The sequence below is a fragment of the Pristiophorus japonicus genome, chromosome 13 (assembly GCF_044704955.1).
Source record: "Pristiophorus japonicus isolate sPriJap1 chromosome 13, sPriJap1.hap1, whole genome shotgun sequence".
NCBI classification, from domain to species: Eukaryota; Metazoa; Chordata; class Chondrichthyes; family Pristiophoridae; genus Pristiophorus; species Pristiophorus japonicus.
The window spans coordinates 156,352,318-156,371,341 of NC_091989.1; the positions used below are offsets into that span (position 1 = coordinate 156,352,318).

General features: G+C 48.7%; 1 pseudogene; it reads left to right on the top strand.

Annotated features, from left to right (window-relative positions):
• Window positions 1–379: 379 nt before the first annotated feature.
• On the top strand, window positions 380–512 carry LOC139279138 (U2 spliceosomal RNA; annotated as a pseudogene).
• Window positions 513–19,024: the final 18,512 nt, after the last annotated feature.

Genomic DNA, 19,024 nt, shown 5'->3' on the forward strand with positions numbered 1-19,024 from the left:
AATCTGTATATATCTTCTCCGCTGGTTTCTCCGGTGCTAGCAGATTCTTGAAAAGGCCGTACATTGTGGACCCACACACGGCGAGGAAAATCGCCCTGCGCTTGATCGCTTTATTATCCCCATCCAGCTCATTGGCCACGAAATACGTTCAACGAAGACTTCCCAATCATCACCCTCTACAAATCTCTCTAAAATACCAACAGCAGCCAAGACCATGTGAAAGTTCGTAATCTGTTACTCGTCGTCAATTGTTAAGTATGGAAGAACTCCACAAGTCTGAGTAATGTGAGCTAAAACTGATGTGACAGTCTCTTTAATACAAGGGAGTTCTGAGTGCTTTGAAGTGTTGCTGCTCAATGGCACTCTCTTTTTATGCATTCTCGCTTCTCGGCCTTTTGGCTAAGATCAAGTGTAGTATCTGTTGATTGGGCATTCATATGCAAATTGACTGATTGCAGAAACTCGTTTTTCCAGTTTTGCTGGCTCTGGCCTTCGGCTTGGGCCAAGCACCAATTGGAAAGAAGAGGAAAATCTGAATGTCGACCGACCATTCGGCGGGCCCGGAGGCTCCCCAAGGTGCTGGACTGGCACCACAACAGATTGAAGGCTTCGGCCAAAATACACATCGAAAGGAGGAATCTGCCACCTGGATGGCGGCCAACCAAGCGGCGAACCAGGGCGTCCGAAACACCATCCGAGTGACGGTGAAGAAAGTGGAAGGACAGGCAACGATCAACCAGGACCTGTTCGTGAAGAAAATCCTGCTGGGAACATGTGGCATGAAAGTCGCCGACATCTTCGTCTTGCAGGACCTCCCGAAGAGAGGTTACTTCGATGTGACCTTCAGAACCGTCACTCTCTGCCTGAAGTTCCTGAAGGGACTGAAGGAGGCGAGTGAACCGCTGTGCTCAGTGCTGACTTGGGAGCCACTGTTCACCCTCCCGTCGCAGAGAAGACGCACTATCACAGTGCAGATATATAACCCCTACATCTCCATCATTGATGTACTGACTTTCCTCGCCAGGTATGTCGATGGGGCAGGAAACAGCAGCGACTTGAAAGACTTGCACAGGATATGGACCAGCAAGCGCCAGATCCAGGTCACCATGAAGGTGGACGCCAGCGGAACCATCCTGCACCACCCCCCCACCCCCCCCTCCAGCTTCGCCATCGGAGGAAGCCGGGGCGACATGGTGTACGCTGGCCAACCCAACGTGTGCCGGACCTACGGGAAGGCAGGCCATGTGGCAGCAAGCTGCAAAACTGTCATCTGCCGTAACTGCAAGAAAGAAGGCCACCAGACAAAGGACTGTAAGGAGACCAAGTGCTGCAACCTCTGTGGTCTGGCTGGGCACCTTTACAAAAACTGCCCCAAGCGCAACTTCAGCTCTGCGCAGTCAGCAAAGAACATTGCACCAGAGGAGGAGGAAGCTGAGGAACACAACGCTCCAGAGGAGAGCCACACCCTCCCCCCGTGGACCTGTGGACTCAGAACAAGTCGGTGAGGAAGAGAAGCCTGCCACGGCGAGCTGTGAGACACCAGCACCCAGCAGAGAAGCTCTCCCCCAGCGCACCGAGTCCAGAAACGAGGAGACAGCAGACGATGAAGCGGGATGGGAGCCCGTCAAGCAAACGTAAGGAGAACAGGCGAGCAAGGGCCCCTGCGGAAACGACAGGGAAGAGGCGGCTAGCAACCTCGACAGACAGCAGCGGCGGCAACTCGTCTGATGAGGAAAGGCGAGAAAAAGCCTCTCACCACCGACAACAAAACAAGAGGCAATACGCCAACCCACAGCCACAGGCGACCGGGAGCAGTGAAGTGACCAACACAGCCCTGCTCCAGGAACCCGCGAGCAGCGAAGTGCCCAGCGCACACAAGCTCCGGAACACCGGGAGCGAAGAAGCGACCAACGCAGACCAGCTCCGGGATAACGGGAGCAGTGAAGTGCCCACCACACCCCACCTCCGGATTACCGGGAGCGACGCAGCGATCGAAGCACACCAGCTCGAGACCGCCGCGACTGAGGAAAAGAGGGAACCACCAACACCAGGCGAGGACAAAGGAGAGGACATATCGGACTTAATGACAGAACTGCAGCAGTCCCCTGGTCGAAACACCCCCATGGCAGAGGACGACGACCACACCAGCCCAGGTGCAGTAGACTTTCATAGTAATAACCTATGCATGCTGGAACTGGCCACTGGGCAGACCTCGGAGTTAAAGGACAATTTATGTGAAGCGTAATGTTTGTAACTGTAAAAAATAGCTTTAAAATGGATTTAAAAATTGCTACTATTAACGTGCGTAGCGTAAAATCTACTACGCGATGTGTTTCCACCTTGGGGTACCTCGCCAAGGTCAAAGCGGACCTGCTGTTCTTGCAGTTACCGGCAGTGGTCACGATGGTGGGCCCATGGACCATCCATATGGTCAGGAGGCAACGACTGCCGGTCTTCCGGCCTAGGCATTCTGCTGCGGGGAGGCCACTTCACCATCACCGAAGTTAAGGAGGTGGTGGGCGGCCGCCTCCTCGTAGCAGACGTAATGTACAAAAACTCCCCTCTCAGGTTAATTAATGTTTACGCCCCAGCTCTCAAGAACGAGAGACTGGCTCTCTTCCAGCAGCTCCCACTGCTGCTGGCAACGTCCAGGCCGGTCATTCTGGGCGGTGACTTCAACTGCATCATCGATGCGGCTGGACGATCCAGCAGAGCCGACAGCAAACTGGACGCCACGTCCAAACTCCTGATGGATGCGGTAAAAGATGCCAAGCTGTGCGACGTCTTCAGCAACCCTGCAGACGGAGCACCGCTCAGATATACCTGGTCGAGACCAGACGGGTCCGTCCGTTCCAGAATAGACTTCCTGTTTGTGTCCCACACGTTCAAGGTCAGATCCACCGACGTCACGCCGGTGTTCTTCTCTGACCACTGCCTCCTACTGGCCGACTGTCACCCACAGGAAAACCAGAAAGTTGGCAGAGGGATATGGAAGCTGAACATGAAACTGTTGACTCCGGAAAACGTTGAGGAACTCAAGAGGGATTACAAAGGTTGGAGAACCGTAAAACCCCTCTGCGATTCCCCGATGCACTAGTGGAAAACAATCAAGACGAACAACACAAGGTTCTTCATTCTCGAAGGTGTTCAGGAGGCGAGAGGGAGACAGAGGGAATTGTCCCAACTCCAGAAGAGTATGCAAAACCTGCTCCTGCTGCAGTCGATGGGGGTCGATGTCGCGGAGGAACTCGAAGAGGTGAAGGGCCAGCAAGCTTCGCTCTTTACCTCAGAGTCCTCCAAAATCATCTTCCGCTCCAGAGTCCGCTCCGTCGAGTAGGATGTGACGTGTTCGTGTTTCTTCTTCCAAAAGGTACACGGGGGAGCTCTGTGATCACCAGCCTAAAGGAAGAAGACGGTTCTGTGACGTCTTCGCAGCCTGACATGCAGAGGATCAGCAAATCCTTCTATGCCGGGCTGTACGACGCCAAGCCCACAGACCGCGCGGCCTCCCAGTCTTTCCTATCGTCTATCTCAGCGGTCTTAGGCGACAGCAAGCGGGAGAGTCTGGACCACCCGCTAAGTGTGGACCAACTGACAAAGGCCGTCCGGTCCTTCGAGACGAATAAAACTCCCGGAAGCGACGGCTTACCGGTCGAGTTGTATTCGGCTCTGTGCGACTGGATAGGCCCAGACCTGCTGGAAGTGTACGGGGGTATGCTTCTGGCCGGCAGCATGTCAGAATCGATGAGGAAAGGCATCATCACCCACATCTACAAGCAGAAGGGGGAGAGGGAGGAAATCAAAAACTGGCGGCCCATTTCGCTGCTCAAGATCCTGTCAAAGGTCATCGCCAACAGGGTCAAGTCTGCTCTTGAGCTGGTGATTCACCCGGACCAGACCTGCGCTGTCCCCGGCAGGAAGATCTCTGATAGCCTCGCGCTACTCAGAGATATGATCGCCTACGTGCGGGACAGGAGGGTGGACACCTGTTTAATCAGCTTGGACCAGGAGAAGGCCTTTGACAGGATATCGCACACGTACCTGATGGACGTGCTCTCCAAAATGGGGTTTGGGGAGGGTATCGGCAATTGGGTCCAACTGCTCTACACAGACATCAGTAGCGCAGTTCTAATCAACGGGTGGGAAACTGAAAGCTTTCCAATCAGGTCTGGAGTCAGGCAAGGCTGTCCTCTCTCATCTGTCTTGTTTGTGTGTTGTATCGAGCCCTTTGCCGAGTCCATCAGGAAGGATGCGGGCATTAGAAGGGTGACGATCCCAGGCAGCAGAGGTGCTCAGGCCAAGACCTCCCTGTACGTGGACGATTTCGCTGTCTTTTGCTCGGATCCGCAGTCAGTCCGCAGATTGCTCGCAATCTGCGACCAGTTTGAACTGGCCTCGGGAGCAAAGGTCAATCGCAGCAAGAGCGAGGCCATGCTCTTTGGCAACTGGACCGACCGAGCCTCCATTCCCTTCACCGTCAAGCCAGCTTTCCTGAAGGTATTGGGAATATGGTTCGGAGCGGACGGGGCGTGCGCCAAAAACTGGGAAGAGCCGTCTTCCACTTTGTCTGGAGGTCCAAAATGGACCATGTCCGCAGAGACACAATGTACAAATCTCTGGACAGTGGAGGAAAGGATGTTCCGAACGTGGCCCTTATCCTGATGGCCACCTTTGTGTGCGGTTGCATCAAGCTGTGCACCGACTCCTGGTACGCAAACACCAAGTGTCACTACGTGCTGAGGTTCTACCTGTCCCCGGTATTGCGAAGGATGGGCCTGGCCACGCTGCCGCGAAACGCCCCCACCAGCTGGACCATGCCTGTCCACCTGTCCTTCGTGGAAAAGTTTTTCACAAAAAACCCCTTTGACCACAAGGCCATAAAACAGTGGTCAGCACGTAACGTCCTGGACACCCTACGAAAGAAGGAGAGGGTGGTCTCTGTCGGGTGGTTCCCTGAGCGGACTGTCGAACTCGTTTGGCAGAACGTCTCATCGCCAGAGCTTTCACACAAGCACCAAGACGTAGCTTAGTTGGCGGTGAGGAGGGCCTTACCCGTCAGAGCGTTCATGCACAGCCGACGTCTCAGCAACACGGCACGGTGCCCCCGAGTCGGCTGCGGGGCGGACGAGACTGTCACCCATCTCTTTCAGGATTGTGCCTTCGCAAGGCAGGTTTGGAAAGAGATGCAGTGGTTGCTGTCGAGGTTCATCCCAAGCAGCTCCGTAACACAGGACCCTGTGCTCTACGGGCTGTTCCCAGGGACACACACCGAGACAGACATCACCTGCTGCTGGAGGGCCATCAACTCGGTCAAAGACGCTCTTTGGTCTTGCCGAAACTTGCTGGTCTTCCAGAGCAAGGAGATGTCCACATCTGCCTGTTGCAGACTGGCGCAATCCAACATCCAGGATTACGTGCTGAGGGATGCACTTAAAATTGGTGCAGTCGCCGCAAAGGCACGGTGGGGAAGGGCCACAGTTTAAAGCCCTTCTGCCACTGTAAACCTGGGGGCAGGAATCAGTACAAAACTCCCCTCGGGCTATACTTGTAACTTCTTTTTTGTGTACATGGAGCACCATGATCTGTAAACACCTATGTAGTGCCATGTACAATGCAAGGTCTGTTTCGTAATGCACGTTGAAAAGTAAAATGTAAATGTACCCTCACCCATTCCGTGTACTGTATAGTGACACGTGTAATGTAATTTGTTGAATGTACTACAATGTATCCCGTATTGTACCGAATTGTACTTGAACTGAAAAGCAAGGAAATGTATCGAACGGAACTGCCGTCAGCACCCAAATGTAGTGTATGGGATGGCTGACCGCAGCTAAACGTACTGAACTGCTTTTGAATGTACTGTACAAATTTTTATATGAATAAAGTATATTTTGAAATTAAAAAAAAGACAGTCTCTTTAATACCACTCCAGAGTGCCTAAGCAGCATGGCAGACAACCTTTTATACTCCCTTGCACGAGATGTGCAGGTGACCCTTGGGTTGCGCCCTCTGGTGGCAAGTCTTACACAGTTACAATGTTTACATACATAACACCCAGGTTCCCGTGGTTGTCTCCGGAGGCGAGGAGGCAAGAGGCTCACCTGTTCTTCTGCATGGCCACCTATCCACTGAGGATAGTGAGGAGGTGGAGGAGGAGCCTGCAGCCCTCTCATCCTGTGTTCCTCCAGCCACATCCGCTTCAACCGAGGAGGTAGCGGGGCGAAGCACCTTACAGCAGGGCACCCAGAGTGGTTCCATGCCTGCGCCGACCCTGCGGAGGTTGGTTCGGCGAGGTGGGTCTGCTCCAAGACCGGCAGATTTGAGTGTGGTCAAGGTCAACCTGTCTAGCAGACAAGCGTCGACATAGGTCGAGAGCTCCTCCAGGCAATGGGTGCACTAACTGGACACGTCGCCGCTCTAACCGCGATCGTCTCTCAGGAGATGTCGCGGATGGTAGTGGTGATGGTGAGGATAGCCGAGTCCATGCATGCCAGAGGGCAGCCAGTGGTCCCAGAATACGGCACTGCACACCAAGGTGCCGCAGCCCCATTGCAAATGACCCATGCGGGTCAGGAGGAAGCTCTTGCTTCTGACTTGAGAGGACTTTTCCATCTCCAGCCCAATCCATTCATCTGCCGTCACCCCCCCCACACAGCAGCAGTGCTCGAGGTGCCCTGCTCCAAGGTGGCTTGGAGTTGTTGGTAGGGGAAGGGGAAGAGGTGTGGTTAAAACGAGGGGGGGGGGTAAAGGAAAGGGGAAACGTGGCCGCAGGTTGGGAAGGTGGGATTATTATAAATTGTTGTTGTTGCTGTTGTTAAAAAAAATTGTTGAATGTTTTGGGTGGTTGGGGGGGGAGGTGTTTGTTATATTTATAATGGTTTTTTAAAGTATCTTATTGTGGCTGTGGTTTTTATTGTTATTTGTTCTTTATAAAATTTTCACTGTTGGTGTGGGGGTGGTGGGTACATGGGTGTTAACTTTTAATGGTGTTTGTTTTAAAAAAAATAGTTTAACACTTTTATAGCATTATCATTATTTTATTTAACTTTAACATTGTTGTGCAGCGTCTTCAAATAGCTGAAACATTAAGCATATACAAAGTTTGCAAACACTGGCGAAGCCAGTCCAGAAAAAGTAAAGATGAAACGTAACATAACGCAACTGTAACTGTAACCGTCACCGACGTAATGTAAAGCGTTCATTTATGAGCTGCGGACACAACAGCCTTGCAGCTGCATAACCACCACAAGGCTTTTCCTGTGCTCTAGGGTGGGGTGGGAGCATGGTTTCAATGCCAGCCTGATTGTCCTCCTGAAGGTCATCGTCTACCTCCTCGTCCTCCTCTTCCACCTCTCCTCTCTCCTGAGGTGGACCGGTAGTCCCAACTGGCAATTGTTGTCCTCTCCTGATAGCTAGGTTATGCAACATGCAGCACACTACAATGAACTGAGCGACCTGCTCAGGGTGGTATTGTAATTCGCCACCTGAGTGGTCCAGACATCTGAAGCACTGCTTAAGCACTCCAATTGTCTTTTTGACGATATTGCGTGTGGCTATGTGACTTTCGTTGTAGCACTTCTCGACTTCCATCTGGGTCTTGCGCAGAGGGGTCATGTGCCAACTGGCAAGGCCATATCCTTTATCCCCCATCATCCAACCGTGACCTTGTGGCTGACTCTTAAATAGGTCAGAGACAGTGCTCCCATGCAAGATGTGCGCATCATGGATGCTCCCTGGAAAATTAGCATTTACTGCCATGATTATTTGCTTGTGCTCGACAACGAGTTACACATTCAGTGAGTGGAATCCCTTTCAGTTCTGAAACACCTCTGCATCCTGAAAAGGTGCTCGCATGGCGATATGCGTACAGTCTATTGCTCTCTGCACCTTGGGGAAGTTTGCTATTCTCGAGAAACCCAAAGTCCTCTCAGTCTGTGCCTCTCTGGTCATAGGGAAGCTTATAAAGTCCATCCTGCATTCGTAAAGGGCTTCAGTCATGTGTCAAATGCAACAATGTGTGGCGTGCTGAGAGATACCGCAAATGTCGCCAGATGAGGCCTGAAAGGAGCCCGATGCATAGAAGGAAAGTGCCGCAGTAACCTTGACCTGAACGGGCAGTGCAATCCTGATCATGCTGTTAGGCTGCAGATCTCCCTTAATGAGCTAGCGTATCTCATTGATGACCTCCTTTCGGAAGCGCAGCCTCCTAAGGCACGTGTTTTCGGACAAGTCCAGGTATGATTGCTTATCCCTGTAAGTGCATCGGGTGTAAGGTCTCCTCCTCCTCCTCAGCAGTCTGCCACCTCTTTGATTGGACACATAATGCTTTCACCATACCTTCTCCCATCTCTAGTCTGCAGCATGTGAGTAGTCATCAATACCGGCTGAGAAATTACAGGCCCCATTTCTATTACTAAATGCCCTATTTATATGTACTCAGAATTATTAAATTGTCCTCTAAAAACTAATTAAAACATGTAAATTCTCCACAATATGATAGGTCAGGAGATTTTAAAACCACCTTTAAAAGCACTCACGAATTACTTCAAAACTCCCATGAACTTGAAGCAGCATTTTATGAAAAGTCCTGCAAATTACAAAATGGTGTCCATGCCACTGGGTCAGGTGAGTGCAGTTTTTTTTGAGCGATTTTTTGGGCGTGTGATCTTTTGGGCGGTATATGGGTGAGATGCCGAAAGTCCCACACAAGAGATTAGTGTTCAAAATTAAAGCACATGGTATTGGGGGTAATGTATTGACGTGGATAGAGAACTAGTTGGCAGATAGGAAGCAAAGAGTGGGAATAAACGGGTCCTTTTCAGAATGGCAGGCAGTGACTAGTGCGGTACTGCAAGGTTCAGTGCTGGGACCCCAGCTATTTACAATATACATTAATGATTTAGACATAGGAATTGAATGTAATATCTCCAAGTTTGCAGATGACACTAAGCTGGGTGGCAGTGTGAGCTGTGAGGAGGATGCTATGAGGCTGCAAAGTGACTTGGAACAGGTTAGGTGAGTGGGCAAATGCATGGCAGATGCAGTATAATGTGGATAGATGTGAGGTTATCCACTTTGGTGGCAAAAACACGAATGCAGAATATTAGCTGAATGGCGGTAGATTAGGAAAAGGGGAGGTGCAACGAGACCTGGGTGTCATGGTACATCAGTCATTGAAAGTTGTCATGCAGGTACAGCAGGCGGTGGAGAAGGCAAATGGCATGTTGGCCTTCATAGCGAGAGAATTTGAAAATAGGAGCAGTGAGGTCTTACTGCAATTGTACAGGGCCTTGGTGAGGCCGCACCTTGAGTATTGTGTACAGGTTTGGTCTCCTAATCTGAGGAAGGACATTCTTGCTATTGAAGGAGTGCAGCGAAGGTTCATCAGACTGATTCCCGGGATGGCAGGACTGACATATGAAGAAAGACTGGATCGACTAGGCTTATATTCACTGGAATTTAGAAGAATGAGTGGGGATCTCATAGAAACATATAACATTCTGACGAGATTGGACAGGGTAGATGCAGGAAGAATGTTCCTGATGTTGGGGAAGTCCAGAACCAGGGGTCACAGACTAAGGATAAGGGGTAAGCCATTTCGGACCGAGATGAGGAGAAACTTCTTCACTCAGAGAATTGTGAACCTGTGGAATTCTCTACCACAGAAAGTTGTTGAGGCCAGTTTGTTAGATATATTCAAAAGGGAGTTAGATGTGGCCCTTACGGCTAAAGGGATCAAGGGGTATGGAGGGAAAGTATGAATGGGGTACTGAAGTTGCATGATCAGCCATGATCATATTGAATGGTGGTGCAGGCTCGAAGGGCCGAATGGCCTACTCTTGCACCTATTTTCTATGTTTCTATGTTTCTATGTAATGCTCAGCGATAATCTGGGCGGTTTTGGGGTGTTGGTTTCCTTATAAACAGTCTTCTGGGCGGTGCACGATTGCTGATGTTCTAATTTTAAAAAAATATGGGTGGGCGGTTTAGCTAATTCTCGGCGTTAACTTTATGCCGAAAGTAATGCTGGTGATAAATGGGCGATAGTTTCCATTTTTATTGAAATATGGGCGTTAGACTAAATCTTAGCAGTTAAATGAGTGGTAACGGAGCAGTAGCGGGGCGAACCCGATGGAAAGTCTAGCCCTGTATCTTGTCCTGCACTAAGTCTCATTCATATATCATCACTGTCCTTGTTGAATTCTACTAACTCCATTTAACCCTGTGCTATGAATACAGAATGCTTGCCTTTGTTTATAGATCACTCTGTGGCCTTGACCCACCCTATCTCTACAACCTCCTCCAGCCCTACATTCCAACCTGTGCCCTATGGTCTTCTGATTCTGGTCTCTTGTGCATTGTCCATCCAGATGATCCTCACTTGTTAGCAGAGCTTCCAACGGCCTTGGTTATTCCCTATCTCAACATTTTCATCTTGCTATTTGGCTTCCCTCCATCTTGAACCTCTCAAAAAATCTAAAAGCCCAACAAAGAGAATAGACCAAATAGCAAAAGAAAAATGAGAACACTTGACCAAATACCTGGCCAAAACGATAGATTAAAAATCCTGTGTGTTGTAGGTCCAGATGCACAGTGGGAGTTAATGCCTGCTACCCTGTTGATTCACTTCAGTTGTCAGTGATAGCTCCAGAATGCCCGACAACCTCAAGCCTCAGGTTTCACAGAGAGGCAAACACGTCCAACAGAGAATATGGGAAGAAACATTTTAAATACGGAAAATTACATAATTTACAATAAAATGATTAAGCTGGGATTCCCTATCCTCCTTTTGCAATTTTTCAGTGGAATTGGGCAGGTGGGATCGTGATATGGGCAGGAATGCACTGCACCACGTCCTCCATTTTTATGTCCCTCCAATTTCCCTGGGGAAGAAATGGCTTGCTTTAGTATATACCTCCCCCACCCCCATATCCATAGGCAGACATATCCAATGTATTTCCCATTATTTTCCCACAACAATGCTGGATGCAAGGGATATCTGTTCACCCCTGGCATTGCTATGGCGGTGGCGGGAGGATTTAAATTTAAGAATATAAGAAATCATGAGGCGTCTGGAGAGAGTAGTTAGAGAGAAACTGTTCCCATTTGGCGGAAAGGTCGAGACCCTGAGGACATAGATTTAAGGTGATTGACAAAAGAATCAAAGGCGACACAAGAAAAAACTTTATTACGCAGCGAGTGGTTAGGATCGGGAATGCACTGCCTGAAAGGTTGGTGGAGGCAGACTCAAGGACGGCTTACAAAAGGGAGTTGGATAAGTACCTGAAAGAAAGAAATTGCAGGACTACAGGGAAAGGGCAAGGGAGTGGGACTAGCTGAGGTGCTTTTGCAGAGAGCTCGACAAGCCAAATAGCCTTCTTCTGTGCTGTAACCATTCTATGATTCTATAATAAGCTCTGTGTAGTGTATGTAGGCACCTTTAGTAATGACTCCACGAGGCAAGATTTGATACTTAAACTGTGTAGACCTGTAGTCCTTTATTTGCAGCTCATGAGTGATGACAACCAGCTGTGAGTTCCCTTTTATACTGGGTTATCTGCCATGTGCAGGCAACCCCTAGGTGTCCAACAGCAGCACCCCCTGGTGTACCGGTAAGGTGTGTACAGTATAAGGGTACATTCAATGTGGCATAACAGTGTTGCAGACATCACACAGTAAATAGGCATGCATACACAACAATACTCCCCCCTGAGCATTTTTCATATCCTTATTGTCATGACCAGAGGAGGTGATCAGTGGTGGGCTATGGGAGGTTGTGGTGAGGGTTGTGTGGTAGCCAGGTGTGACCCCTCTGCTTGAGGCTGGCCTCCTACGTTTCCCCTCCCTCACACACAGACCAAGTGGGTGTCACTGTTGTGGGATCCCTCGGGGAGGTAGCCACGGCAGCAGTGGGTGATGTGTATACACTGTGATGTGGGTAGTTGTGGGGTGCTGGGCAGGGCCACAAGACTGCGTGGGCTCCTTGTCCACCAATTGGGATGAGGGTCAGGTCATCCCAGGGTTTGCCAGGGAAGTTGGAAGGTATTGGCCTCATGCTCCTGGTGTTGACCCTGGTGGCCAGGGGTTGTAGGGCTGGTCTGGTGCAGGTTGCCATTGGTGGTGGCTGGGATACCCATTGACCACTGTCCCTGTAGTGGGTCTGCTCCCACTGGCTGTGTGTGTGTCCTGCAAGGGGCATCACATTCGTTCCAAAGATCCAGGCTTAATGGTCAGGTAGCCTGCTGGACCTGGGGGTCTCCCACAGGGGGATTCCATTGGCATCAGCATGGTCCCTGTAGGACCCAATGTCCTTTGGCAGTGTCCTATCGGTATACATGACACCTTGGCTCTGATCACACATAGTCGAGCCTGCCTTTTACATTCTAGCATTTGCATCACTTTTGGGTGTCAACAGACATGGTTACATTAGGCATTTCACAATCTCTATCATTACTGTTAAGCATAATAAACTTGTTCTTAACCTTACTGACACCTGCATTCATATCATTAGTCACATTAATTAAACCAGCATCACAATTCATTGTTACATTGCATACATTTTCATACTTGCACCCTTTAATCGCATCTTTAGCTTTAAAGTCCATGTACTCAAATAGTTGAAACTTCCCCTTTAAATTTCTTTGGTTACTGGTCTCCTTTAAGGGAGCCTTCAAATCTGATTGGCCGCTCGGTGTCATGTGATGCTCCTCCATGCTCACTGGTGGTATGGTGGTGGCCATTTTGATTACAAGTGTTTCTCCTTGTGCTGCTAGTGCTGCAGTCATTTCCTGGCTTTGCTGCAGTCATTTCCTGGCTTTCCTGCAGGAGGGCTGTGGTGGTCTTTTCTTCCACAAGGCCGCTTCGCCTGATGTGGACCCGGTTCATCCAATTCCTGCCCAGCAGCGTGGGACTGTCACTGGCTATAATCCACAGGAGGAGTTTGTTCAACACGCCGCCCTGAGAGACCTGGACGTCTACACTGCCAATGATTTGGATTTTACCTTTGGTATAGGTGAGCAACTTTGCCTGGACAGGAGATAGTTTTGGTCGAGTGGCAGGATTCATCCAAATTTTTTCAAAGGTCATTTGGCTCATCACAGACTGGCTCACCCCTGTGTCGATCTCCATGGAGACTGGGACCCCATCGATGTCCACTTCCATCATCCACGGAGAACTTCCGGTGGAGCAGGTAAAGATTCCATACTCTTCTTCCAGGGTTTGAGCAGCTTCATCTTCATCTGTGTCAGAGCCCCGGTGATCAGCCAACTCATCAGACTTGCGGTGAGTACATCCTTTTCTGAACATTCTCTGAAGGTGTCCTTTCTCTTTGCAGCCTTTGCATGCATAGTCTTTGTAGTGGCACTGGTGGGCCCTGTGGTTTCCTCCACAGCGCCAGCACGGGGCCATCCGGTTTGCCCCATGTGGCGGACTCAGGGTTGTGGGACTTGGGGCAGCATTTCTGCCTTTAGAAGTATCCATGCGGTGCACTGCGCTCGCCGGTTTAGAGTCCTGGGTCAGTATTCACCTGGAGTCACTGGCCGAAACCATGTAGGCCTGGCTCACTTGAATTGAGCAGGGTGACCGTGATGTCAGCCGAGAGCAATTTGTGTAGGAGGCCTTTGTGGCCAATTCTGATGACAAATATGTCCCTTAGTGCTTCATTAAGGTGGTCACCAAAATCACACGGTGCAGCTAGTCTTCTTAAGTGTGCAGCATACTTGGCAATTTCTTGGCCCTCAAGTCGTCGGTAAGTGTAGAACCGGTGCCTGGCTGTGAAGATGCTTTCTCTCGGTTTTAGTTATTCCTGTATGATCGTTACAAGTTGCTCATAGCTCTTGATGGTTGTCTTCTCTGGGGCTAGTAAGTCCCTGATGAGACCGTAGATGGTGGGCCAACAACTACTAAGCAGGATGGCCCTGCGTTTGTTCGGTAGTGTAGCCGGGGTGTCCCGTCCAGGTCGTTGGCTATAAAGAAGTGTTCCAATCTTTCCACAAAAGCGTCCCAATCTTCCCCCTCTGTAAAATGCTGAAGGTTGCTGAGGTTAGACATGTTGAGCGTGTAGTTCGTGACCTTATTCCCTTCGCCAGTTGTAGTGTATGTAGGCACCTTTTAGTAATGACTCCACGAGGCAGGGTATGGTACTTAAACTGTGTAGACCTGTAGTCCTTTATTTGCAGCTCCTGAGTGACGACAATAAGCTGTGAGTTCCCTTTTATACTGGGTTACCTGCCGTGTGCAGGTAACCCCTAGGTGTCCAGCAGCAGCACCCTCTGGTGTACCAGTATGGTGTGTGCAGTATAAGGGTACATTCAATGTGGCATAACAGTGTTACAGACATCACACAGTAAACAGGCATGCATACACAACACTCTGTGATTCATTGGACAGGTTGTAGTGCAAAAATCATCAAAACTTCACCCCCACTATGGCAGACTCCTTGGTGGAGGCCAGTCAGCCTGCCAAAACTATTTAAAAAATGACCCCAAGTCTAGAAGGTCAGCCAGAGTCAAGGGCGTATCTTTGTGGTCTGCAGAAGTCCTGCCATGCTAAATCTGCAGAGGCAAAACATTTGGACCTTATTCCCAGTACTAAATCCTCATCCTACTGGGGAAGGTAAGATGGTGGGAAAAAGGATTTCAGGAAATATTTTGAACCATTACAGTGTTTCCTTTTCTGGTGCTTGCTAATGGTCGATGACTATTTGTGAACTGCTCAGTTTAAATTTGCACTTTGAACTTTGTGATTGTTAGTTTTCACTCCTCCTTTTAGTTTTTTTGATTCCTGCCTTCACATAAGAACATAGAACATAAGAATTAGGAACAGGAGTAGGCCATCATCTCCGGAATCAGCCTAGTGAATCGTCTCAGTACCCCCCCCCACTCCCCAGAAGATCAGCCAGAGTCAAGGGCGTATCTTTGTGGTCTGCAGAAGTCCTGCCATGCTAAATCCGCAGATATTTCACCACTTGCAAAATATCGTCGATATTAAACGGGCAAGAACAAGTCCAACTAAGAGTGGGCACCGTTTGTTGCCCTGATGTAGCAAATTGTTGCCTATTGTGTTACTTGGTATAATGCTGTCCTTATAAAACCGAGCATCTCCCAAATTATTTTAAGCAGTGCTGTAGGAGATTCTCTCGATAAGCATATCTCCTGTGCTTGTAATGAGTTGGAGAATACACTTTATAACAATAATGGTGGTATCAATCTATGATAGGCAAAGTGTGATAGGAAGTCTATGTGACATTGACACGTGAAGGATGTGGGATGTGTGCATTATATGTAAGGCTTCTAATACATTAAAAACCTTTTTTTTAATTAAAAAACTATGGTAAGCTAGGCTAAAACATAATGCTGTTCCTTCTCTAAGTTTATAATGGAGACCTGGATACAAGCCTGTCTGTGAGAATAGGGAAGATTTGTTTGATTAATTATTTAAAGTTTAAGGCTTCCTTTGATCCAGGGAGTACAGTGATTGGGGAAGAACGACTCAAAATGTAGGTGCAGTTTACGAGGTGCCAATCTTCATTGACATACCTGTTTGGTCTCTTCCCACACATTGTAAAACTAGAAAATGGTGTGTGAGTTACACCTAGCACATTGCATCAATGACAGTTTTACCTGGTATCAAGAGTCAATGTCAAAACTATGGTTCTGTCTTTGCAACACATGAACTGATTGCAGGTCCAAAATGATCTATACATGCCAAGTTTTAACCCATGTCTGTGAGAAAGTATGTGCCCAATATCAAAGTTCTGGCATGGGCACAACTAGAAAGAAAGAAAGACTTGCATTTATATAGCGCCTTTCATGACCACGGGACATCTCAAAGCACTTTAAAGCCAATTAAGTACTTTTGGAGTGTAGTCATTGTTGTAATGTGGAAAACGTGGCAACCAACTTGCACACAGCAAACTCCCACAAACATCAATGTGCCTGGGGAGCATTTAGTTCTCAGGATCAACTTCCCCCAAACTGGAAGAAATGCCTACTGATGCAAATTATTGGTCTGTCTTCTAATCAACTGGCCACGTTCATCAAAAGATGCAGCTGAATATCAAAAGGGAATACTAATTGCCACAGGGAGGAATTAGCATGGGACCACAGGCAGATTTCTCTGATATCTCTTGGACAAAGGTCAAGAGGTTCATAAATAAATAAGATTAGAGAATTGAAAGTATTTACATTTCTACTTTATTATACTGATACTGGATTTCTGTTTACTCTAACATGCTGCTGATTGCTTTATGTATTAGATAAATGTTACCATGGTTACAACCAGAATTACATGTTGGCCTATTTGCATCATCATTTTCTGTAAGGCTATGACTGCATGTTTGACTTTCAATCAAAATACACTTAAACTAGATCAATCTCTTATTTCTAATGAAATACGTATCAAAATATTTTTGACCACCTCACAAATCTCCTGTGATATTGCTCACAGGTAGTCTGAGATCTAGACTGAGAGGTAAGCCGGAATTTGACCAGCGCTGAGAGCACGGGATTGGAAGTGGGTCAGGTGTGAAATTTGAAATAATTGACAGCGGGGCGGGACCCGGCTGTGAATTCGCCTTCACGCTAGTCTCCCAGGTGTGGGTCTGTCAGCGCTAAACAGACCCGACACCAAGTGATGCGGGAGGCAATTTAAATTATTATGAGCTTGTTAATAAGCACTTAAAGACTTTTTTAAGCTCACCATTAGATTTTAAGAGCTCACCAGTGGCTTCCCTGCTGTTCGGTGAACCCATCAGGTAAAGAGGTTGGGTGTTGTGTCAGCAAGGGATGATTTCTTGACTTCACAGCTGCAAATGGTCTATAAAAGCTCCCATTTCATAAGTGTTCAGTTTCCAAGGTTAGAAGCTGTTGCTTACTACATTTGGAAGGCACATTGAGTTTTATGCAGGTTGCAAGTGTTTGGAGTTTCTCCAGTTTCACCTCATTGGAACAACCTCGCTCACCATTGACAGATCGCTTCTGTCATCTCAAGTTCACCTGCCATCTATTACATTAGCATCAGTGCCCTCGAACATATCTCACCTTGGTCCTCAGAATCCCATCACGATCATGCCTAACACCAGCAGCATCAGGCACACCAGCAGCACTAACAACAACACTAACCTTCTCCGCAATCAACTGATGCTGCACAGGACACAGGGCATCAGCACCCGAGCACATTGTTGCTTAGGACGCCAGAATGGCCTCACTATGGCCACATTTCCTTCACTTGATGCTGTACACACTGGCTGTCACATGATGTGCCCATTTGGCACCATCCCGCACCAACACCATAAAGCATCCCTCCAATGCCCAAGCCATTCCTTTCACACTCATCAGCATTGCAGGGGTTAGCATTATATCTCACCATTCACTGCAACTCACTAAGCCACTTCAAAGGTGCACTCAAATCTGTCCAAGAAAGCAAAGAGTTGAAAATAAAAATGTCAATGCTTCACAATACATTGACAGAAAATTTACATGAATATTGTTGTGTATCTGTAAAGCATGCACTCCCATGTTCCACCACCTGGGAGCTCATCCCCTGAAGTCCCAAGGGATCCCAGCATCCCTTGGGAGCACTGTATATAAGCCGGCCCCGAAGGCCTGTTCCTCACTCTGGAGTGTCTTATTAAAGACTGAGGTCACTGTTACTTTAACCTCCCTGTGTGCAGCCTCATTTGTGTTAGGAACACAATAACTGGCGACGAGAACATGAATCCAACGCAAAGATGCAGCAAACTGTGGGCATCCTGGAAAAGTTCTCAGAGGGTGAGGACTGGGAAGCCGATGTCGAATGGCTAGACCAGTACTTTGTAGCCAATGAGCAGGACGGAGAAGAAAGCGCCGCAAAAAGGAGTGCGGTCCTCCTCACAATCTGCGGGACACCGACCTACAGCCTCATGAAGAATCTTCTGGCTCCGGTGAAACCCACAGATAAGTCTTATGAGGAGCTGTGTACACTGGTTCGGGAGCATCTTAACCCGAGGGAGAGCGTGCTGATGGCGAAGTATCGGTTCTACACGTGCCAGCGATCTGAAGGTCAGGAAGTGGCGAGCTACGTCGCCGAGCTAAGGCGACTTGCAGGACAATGTGAGTTTGATGGCTACCTGCAGCAAATGCTTAGAGACTTTTTTGTACTGGGCATTGGCCACGAGACCATCCTACGAAAACTTTTGTCTGTAGAGACATCGACCCTCAGTAAGCCCATTGCGATAGCACAGGCGTTTATGTCCACCAGTGATAACACCAAACAAATCTCTCAGCACACAAGTGCTAGCAATGTTCATAAATTAACTGGAACTGTGTTTGCGAGCAGAAATGTACAGGGCAGAAACCACGAGTCTGCAACTGCTAGCAGGCCTCAGGTGACCCAGATGACTCTGAGTCTGCAACAAAGGATGAATGCAAGGCAATTCACACCTTCTTGGCGATGTGGAGGCTTCCATTCAGCCTATTCATGCCGGTTCAAAGGGTATGTTTTCAAGAGCTGTGGAACAATGGGGCACCTCCAACGAGCTTGCAAACGAACTGCAAGCTCTGCAAAACCTGCTAACCACCACGTGGCAGAGGAAGATCGGTCCATGGTGGATCAAAGCAATTTTGAGCCTCAGAGAGGAGGCAGATGCTGAAGTACACGGGGTGCATATATTTTCGATGAAATGTCCACTTATAATGCTAAACGTGAAATTGAACGGCTTACCCATAACCATGAAACTGGACACTGGTGCTAGCCAATCCATCATGAGTAAAAAGATGTTTGAGAGACTGTGGTGCAACAAGGCACTCAGACCAGCCCTGAGCCCCATGCACACGAAACTGAGAACGTACACCAAAGAGCTCTTCACTGTCCTGGGCAGTGCCATGGTCAAGGTCACCTACGAGGGCACGGTGCATGAACTACCACTCTGGATTGTCCCGTGCGATAGCCCCACACTGCTTGGAAGTAGCTGGCTGGGCAAAATCCGCTGGAAGTGGGATGACATCTGTTGTAGGAAGTAGGCACCTGCAGAATATATCAAAACACT